Here is an 8,309-nt window from a genome sequence, read left to right on the forward strand (position 1 = left end):
AATACAAAGAAATAAAGAAATCTTTAGAGCTTGCCTCATGTATTTGTTGGTGACAAAGACGTATGTTCTGAATGAGGTGGTATAAATAAAGTGTTTGCATTTAGCAGGGGACACCTGAATTATTTCTGCCTCATGAAGGCAGACCAACAGGGTAACAAAAGTAAAAGAAAAAACCCCAACAACCCAGTTTTCTCTTGTTTGCTGAATTTTACACCACATTTGAAAGACAACGTGGCTGTGTAGAGAAAATGACTAGCCATTCAAATCACTTCATAGGATAACACCATTTTAAAGGAAATTAGCACTTTATGGCTTTACGAATTCCTAACCTATAATGAGACTACACAGCTCAAGCAGTAGGCTTATAGCGAGGACACTTCTCCTGAGACATTACTGAAGCAATGTTCTTACTGCAGCACAACTTCAATGTTGTTTTGGTTGGGTTGTTTCTAATGTTTGTTTTTTTAGAGCACATAGTAAATTATTCTACTAATGTAGCCACAGCATGTTCAATTCAGAATTCTCTTGTAGCTTGTCCAGAAAACAGAACATGTCCCAGGTCAGTGGCAGTACATATGTGGTTCATACCCCTTTCTGTTGCTGTGTTCCTGGCTGGCCAGTTCAAGGGGTAGTAAATATTTAAATTGGCAGCCTGCACACAGTGGGTGGAAATTGGATAGTCCCTTTGATCATACACTTAAAAAGGCCAGCATATAGAGTTTTGTTACCCTGGTAACAAAAAAAAATTCGGGTACTGCTGAGCTGAGGGTCCACTAAATTGGATATTTTGCATCAGCATAACCTAGATAACCAAGGGTTTTAAAATATGCCTGTTGTATGCTTAATTCTGCCTCTCCATGACTCAACCCTTTCTACTTTCATCTCCACTGACTGCTAGAATGTTATCCCTATATAATGGTTTATTGTATCATGTTAAAAACTAACCACTATATGCATTCCTGAATATCCCCAGAGTATTGTTTATTCCATTTATGGAAAGACTCACATCTTCCTGTGGGGATATGGCAGGGAAGAGAGTGGTTTTGTTACATGTTAGTTGGTTTCTTGCATAAAGTTCTTCCATAGTTTTCAGAAGAGTCAGATTTTCATCTAAGACCTAATTAAACTTTAATTTCAAAAATTCTAGTGCTAAAAAATGTTTTGCCTAAGGTATTAATTTGATTTGATTTGGTCTTTTATATGGCATAAACAAACTAATTGTAACAAATAATGCATAATTAGTTTTACTTCTTGATGTGATAAGATAGGAATATAGCCTAACAACTGACATTTTAGAAGAAAATGAGGATCTTAGGAGGAAAGGTTAAATGATTGATACAATGAATGCCACAGGTCACATGTAGCAGCAGGCAGCTCATTGATAAAACCTCTCTCTTACTTCCCATTCCTGTTTTTTCTCACCATCTTCCCCCAAAAAATCCTACCAGAGGTTCAGATACACTCTGTGTTGCTATAAGGCATTTGGCTTTAATCATTCTTTTGCTGCTCTAAGTGTTACTGTGTTATGTGAAAAGTACCAATTATTTCCAAGTGTCCTGGGAGTCCTCTTGAGTCCTGCTCCTGTTCTTCTGTCCTTACTTGTTTCAAAGAGCTCCATTTCCTTATCAAAACTCCCCCTCTTGGACTTGGCAGTATAGGTAAGAAATTCTAGAGTTCTTTGTAGTATTTTAGTTTTCTTGTCTGTCGTCTTGTATTATCAGATCTGGGAATGCCAATTTCAAAGAGAACTGCTGAAGTTTCTACCATGTGAGTATACACCTGTCAGGAGGAAAGCACTGAGGGGAGACAGCAGTGTGGATCTCAGAGGACACAAAAAGCTACAGCTGGCTTTTTTCTTGTTCTATCAACAGCTCAACATCTTTTTTTCCTTCACCAGATTGATATTCAGCTATAAAATTTTTTCAAACTGGCTTTCAAAACTCCCAGAAGTTACTCTAGTTTGTGATGGCTACCCCACTCCTGTGGGCTGTGTTAGTTACTCGTGGGGCTCCTTCCACACCCCAGAAGCGAGGGCATTACAGTGGCTCACGTGTGCAGCAGAGAAGACACAGCCCATAGAATATCCTGAGCTGCAAGGGACCTAGCAGGATCATCAACTCCAAATCCTGATCCTCCCAAGAGTCACACCATGTGCCTGAGAGAATCGTCCAAATGCTTCTTGAACTCAGACATACCAAGGACCTTTTTGTTCTTTTAGTGCTTTTAATGGATTAAACTGTGGTAGCTTACTACAGACAATTCACCAGGACACAGAATTGTCCTGCACACAGCTTACAGCCAAGCAGTTATTTCCTGCTGGGATCCCTCATTATCTGGCATATGTTTTCCATTGCAGATCTGCTTGCAACTAGTTCTGTAACTCTGTAACTTGAGTCACGTTCATTGCAGTTGCTTAATGAAGGACCAGTGTGCAGTTTGAATTTATAGGTATTTATCCCAGCTGTCTTTGTAAAACTTGCAGTATTCTGAAATACTCACTTGCAGGCAGCCCATGCTGGGAGGGGAGAGAGGTCTGTGTTAATTACCTCCTGTTAGCTCAGCTTTTTCTTTGCTAAAAATCAATGCTTTTATTAATTCGCTGTATTATGACTTACATGTGTTAAGTCCTCTGTCAAGGCAGCAAAAAGAGGACTGTAAAATCTGAGTAAATTACTTTGGACAAGGATACAAATGTACTGGACCAACAGTGCTCCAGAACTTAATTCCCTGGCCTTATTTCAGGGCTTAAAATGGAGACTTAATTTTGGGCTTTTCCTTTAAACATTTCCATGGAGATTCATCACCTACAACTTTCACAGAACATATGAAACTGATTAATTATGGCCTACTGTTTCTAGCTATTTTGAAATGAATATGGTAGGACATCATTACTGAGCCACTTCAGCTGCTGGCTGCTGAGCTACCGAGCTCCTGCTCTCACACTGCCTTAGGAATACATACTGATACCTGGAGATCAGAGCATCATCTGGGCATGCATCACTCTGCCCATGGCCTCCCAGGAAAATACGAGGTAAAAAATTAAAATTACCAGCTCAATTGTTTTTCATGTGGTGACAAACCATAATCACAGTTTGTGAGATGGTGTTGTTTAGTTCTATCAGGTACTAATTATTCAAAAGAGCCATATCATCCTGCTTACAACACACTGGTTTTAGCCCTGTAACATTTGTATATTAGGGCATGAAATGCTGAGACAAGCCACACATTTAACGTGTAACTACAAGATCTATATGTCAGCTTCAAGTGCCTTAGTACATGCTAAGATTTGGCATGCAAACCTGAAAATTAGATATACTACAAAATTTTCAAATATTAATGTCACTCATCCCCTATCAGTAGAATCAGCGTGAGTGAAATGCTAATTTGAAATGTTCAAAGAAGTCTCAAAATATCCGGGGAGAAATACATTGCTGTGATTCAGCCAAGTGCATGTAGTCTGGATTAATCCTAGCAGATCTATTTTCTATCTTCCAGTGCAAAAAGTTCCTTGTGAATTTACTGGAAGTTATGAGACAGGCTTCTGTAAAACCTAGGACTACATTCAATAAGAGATCAAAAGTAAAATTCAGATAGCACAAGAAATACACCTGCCTCTGCTAGTTTCAGTGTTTGTGGCAGGAGAAACCAATGGTCGCAAAAGCACTGCAGCTGGCACAGTTAAAAAAGCATCACATATGACTGAGCAAGGGAGCTGTGGATGCAGGAGGAGCTCTGCCCACAGCGGGCTCTCAAGCTGCTGCTTACAAAGAGGCACCAGGGCACCTTTCAGCCCAACAGCAGACATAATCCTTCAGCAGCAGCACTGGTTCAAACAATCAGCCCCAGACCTGGGGAACAGGGCAGTGCCCGGGTGTTCCCCCATGCTTGGGCCACGCAGGGTTTGGGCAGAGCTGCGGTTCTGGAGGCAGCAGCAGGAAAATGCCCTGCCGGGATGTCCCTGCCCACCTTCCCTGCTCCCTGCTCAGAGGAGCCCCCAGCTGCCTCCCTGACACCATCAGGCCCTGCACACAACACGAGCTGCAACCCTCCCTTTCTCTTCCCACTAATCTTTTCCAGTTTATAAAACTGACAAACAGAGGGTAATTGATGGTTTATAAAGATATGCAGCTTATTTATCAGGAGGAATGAAGCTGGAAACAGCAGCACGGGATTTTTTCCTTATCAAAACAGATGGAGAACTGCAAGATAGATACTACCAGATACCACAATAAATTCCAATTCCCATCAAACAAACCATAACGAGTTATCAACATCCTCCCACTCGGATGGAGGGAGATCATCCTGTTGATCTGTTAACAGAAACATAGCATTTGTTGTCAAACCAACAGCCTTATTTCCCTCAGGTCAGAATTAAATCTCTCTAGAAGTAAAAGGTGTTTCCCTTCCACTCTCTTCCTTGGATTTCTACATTCTTCTTCCCAAAAATGAGTTTGTCAAGTTTATAATGTGTAATTAAGGGTATCAGACTAAGCACAGCAGGAATCTTTAAGAACTTTACTGAACTTATTGGTGACCAAAGAGTCAGAAGAGGCCTCCAAGCTGAGTTCCTTAATTTGGGTGGATCAAAGCAACATTTTCCACTGTCTGGGAGAACAGAGCACAACCAAAAGGCTGACAGACCAGTGCTATTTTTCCAGCAGCTTTTCAGATAGAACATCACTGTCATGGCAAGAATGTAATTTCCCCCAAGCATTTTCAGCCATGGTTGTTCTTGTGGGATTCTCTTTGACCATGTTATTAGAACTAGGACAACTGAAATTCTAATTCAGAAGTTTATTATAAAGTAATATATAGAATATATGTATGCAAACTATTGCCGCTAATTAGTATGAATACAGAAAGTCTTGAGACACAAAAAGCAGAGGAAAATACATGAGAGAGAAATGTAGAGGAGGAGCAGCAATATAATGAAATGGGAATGGAATTCAATCCAAAAGGAAGAGCAATTTGTTTTCATAGCTTGGGGGAGTAAAGGAACAAGCCCACTGCAAGTGTTTACAGCCAGAGTCCTCGGATAATTGCACAAATACTGGTCAGCCCACGCACTGAGGCATTACTGTACACACCACCCCAGCCAAAAGGGAAATCCAACACTACAGAAGGCTGTTTGTATACTGAGGCAGGTGTGCACCCAGCACCTCTGCATCCCTTGATGCTCCAGCTGGGATATTTACATGAACAAGCTACAGCTCTCTTTTAGGCTGGCACCCTCTCTGCAAAGCTCACATATGGAGAGAGAGAAAAGGAAGGGAGAAAGCTGAGGACTTGTGTGCCTGCTCCTTGCCCCACCATGTGAAGGCTGAAGCTAGGGAACAAATTCCATCCTGCTGGCTAAGTGCTTCCTAAGCATAACCTTGTGAAGTAAAGCTCTCAGAATAGAGATTAAAAGCAAACCCACCCTCCCTTAGCAGCTCATGTCAAAGAAGCTTAAGAACAAGCCTAAAGTTAACCAGATGTTTAGGTTTCTGCTCGTGGGGCCTGTGCTGACTCTGCAGGATTGCTGGTTTACAGGACTGACTCACAGCAACCCCAGGCCCCTAATTCTGCTGTACCTCTGCTCTGCTGATATGTGCTCCTTGGTATGCATACTCTGCAAGCACTGACCCAGATGCCAGATTTCTATAACATACACAAAGCCATAAAAGTACTTCTCAAACTCTAACTATCTAGTTGATTCAAATAAAGCACATACATTTCTTGAAAATTAGATATAGATATATTTGTGTGATGTACAAGTACAAAATCTTTTCATAACATTATCATTCACCCAAATATCCTAAAATGCCACAATAAAGCAATAGTGGCCAAAGATAAAAAATGCAAGAGAAAGGGAAAAATACAGATTTTGTTACAAGACATTCTTTTCAACCGATGACATGTTTAAAATTGTCTTATCCACAATGTCTATAAATAAGTGCGTTACTTGAGTTTAATCTCTAAATTATTCCTCAAACCTCTTTGCCCTTTTCTAGCCTAAAATGCCAGGTTCTTCCAAACGGACCTTATCTGCTTTAGAGATAGACTCCACTGTGGGGGAAGCTCCAGTTGCCAAGCACTTGGCAAGACAGATTTGCAATTAGGTACTTCCCTCTACCCTAGGGAACCTGGACTATAAAAAGAGAGCAGGAGACAGATCCGGATTTAACGAAAAGAACTGCACCCACTCCAAATGCTGCATGCCAAGTTTCAGAATAGCCTGATTTGCAATAAAGCTTTAAAGATAGTTTTCCAGCAGCCATCTCAACAGCCTGCTGAAGGCACCCGCACATGCTAGAATTTCATACAGAAATACAGTCCATAGTGAGGCCTGGGTAACACAACTTTTGCCAGAATTAGGATACATACAGAGAGAATGCTCATGCATTGCTATAAAACTCAGTCCATTAATTACAATTGACAAGCAATATATAGGAGACAAGGGTGGTTGTGAAACAGATTGCAAGATACGCTGGTTAAAAGTCCGTGTCAGAGGTACAGGAGCAGTCTGAATACATGAGTGTATTCCTGCAAAAGATTATTGACTACAAAGGCAAACTGGCACACAGATCATTCCCTGGTGCTCCAGACACACAGCAGCTGACTTGCTAATCAAGTTACACTGAAAATAGCTCTTAGAGTTGTCTTTTCAAAAAAATTGCTGCAGATGCACAATCATTTGGGAGGAGGAGATGAGAGGGTCACAAGATGCTCAAGTCTTGTCACAATTTTTAGAAAAATGTTTTCTAGTACTTTTAGTTTCTGAAGCATACAATGAAGAAGCAAGTTAAATGCTCCATTTAAGAGGAATCTATGGAAGAAAGCCTATGCATTTCTCTTAAAGGTTAAATGTATTTACTCCCTTCACACGTGAAATATGCAGTGATAAAGTGCACATTCTTCCTGTTTTACCTGGTTGAGTTTGTTGAAACATACTAGTCCCCAAAAAACTTCATCTGCACAGAAAAAGATCATTTATCATGGGGATGAATGCACACAGGCAAGTGCAAGCAATCTGAACCATAGGAATACGAACTAATGCAGTACAGAGCACCTAAGTGTATTAGAAAACATTTTAATTTATAGTTTTTTAAAAAGTAAACCAAAAATAATTATAAAAGTATAAAAGATTAATTTTACATTGTTTATTAAATTCCTTCTATTAAATACTCTACACATGATTTTAAAGCAGCTCTAAAAATCATCAACAGCCTATGTAAGTGCTGGCTGTACCTGCCCAGTCAGGCCAGTAAAAACAACCAAGGCCCTGCTTGGATTTTCAAACAAATTCCATTGCCTCTTTACAAAGAGAAGGCACAGTGAAGCACAAGGAAAGAAATAGGATACCTGTAGCAGAAAGGAATAAAATTTTTTCTACAACTGCTGGATTTCTAGTAGCAGAGAATCTGCATAATAACTTTTCCAAATCTGATTTTTCCATTAGCTTTCACAATAATAAACAATGGTAGAGGTAAGATAGTTCTCATCCCTGGAGAGCTATATTTCTAAAGTGATTGCTCAGATGGGGCACTGCTTGAGGCACCAGAATTCTGCAGTATCAGGTTAGCAATCCTTTCATAAGAACCAGAAAATTTACCCCCAAAACACACTGGCAGTACCTTATGACCTTCTAAATTTTCTATGTATGTCTTTTAGTCCAGTTTTGTCATTATGAAACTGCAATATAAGAAAAGTTTGCAAAATGCCTTGTTTAAAAGTATGATAAAAGTACATGATTTCAAAACAAAAACGAGTTTAGTTCATGTTTAAAGAATGTACTGACAATGGTCATCTCTGAGTAAACTGAGGAACCATTGGGAACCACAGCAATGAGAAATTCATTCTTCTCTGAAATGTACAGGAACTGTTTATTTCTTCATGTGTTCAGACATTATCTGGATTTTCATTTACTTTTTGCTGGAGCACATTGAATGAGAGTGGCAGCATCCTGGTAAATTAATTATTATCAATTCCCCTCCATCTTTTCTCTGTTTTGATTCTAATTCTACAGGACAGGCACAATATTTCCACTCTTCCCTCTTAATTTTAGTTGCTATTTTGAAAGGACTAAAAATCACCTGAAAATATTTGCAGACATTTAGCAAGATTTTACTATGTATTCCTTTCAAAACATTCCATTTCCAATCATTTCCAAACAGGTGAAGCTCAGCCACTTATTATTATAAGATAATATAATCTGGAGCTGCAGGCCCTGATTCAGGTCGGGTTGGCCTGTGATCCATGAGGACAACCTTGGCAGGTAAATATGGACTTTGCAAGGCTCAGGTCGGCTCTGGCAGGGAAGGTCTTGC

This window comes from Sturnus vulgaris, chromosome 9, assembly GCF_052056855.1.
Source record: "Sturnus vulgaris isolate bStuVul1 chromosome 9, bStuVul1.hap1, whole genome shotgun sequence".
Taxonomy (NCBI): Eukaryota; Metazoa; Chordata; class Aves; order Passeriformes; family Sturnidae; genus Sturnus; species Sturnus vulgaris.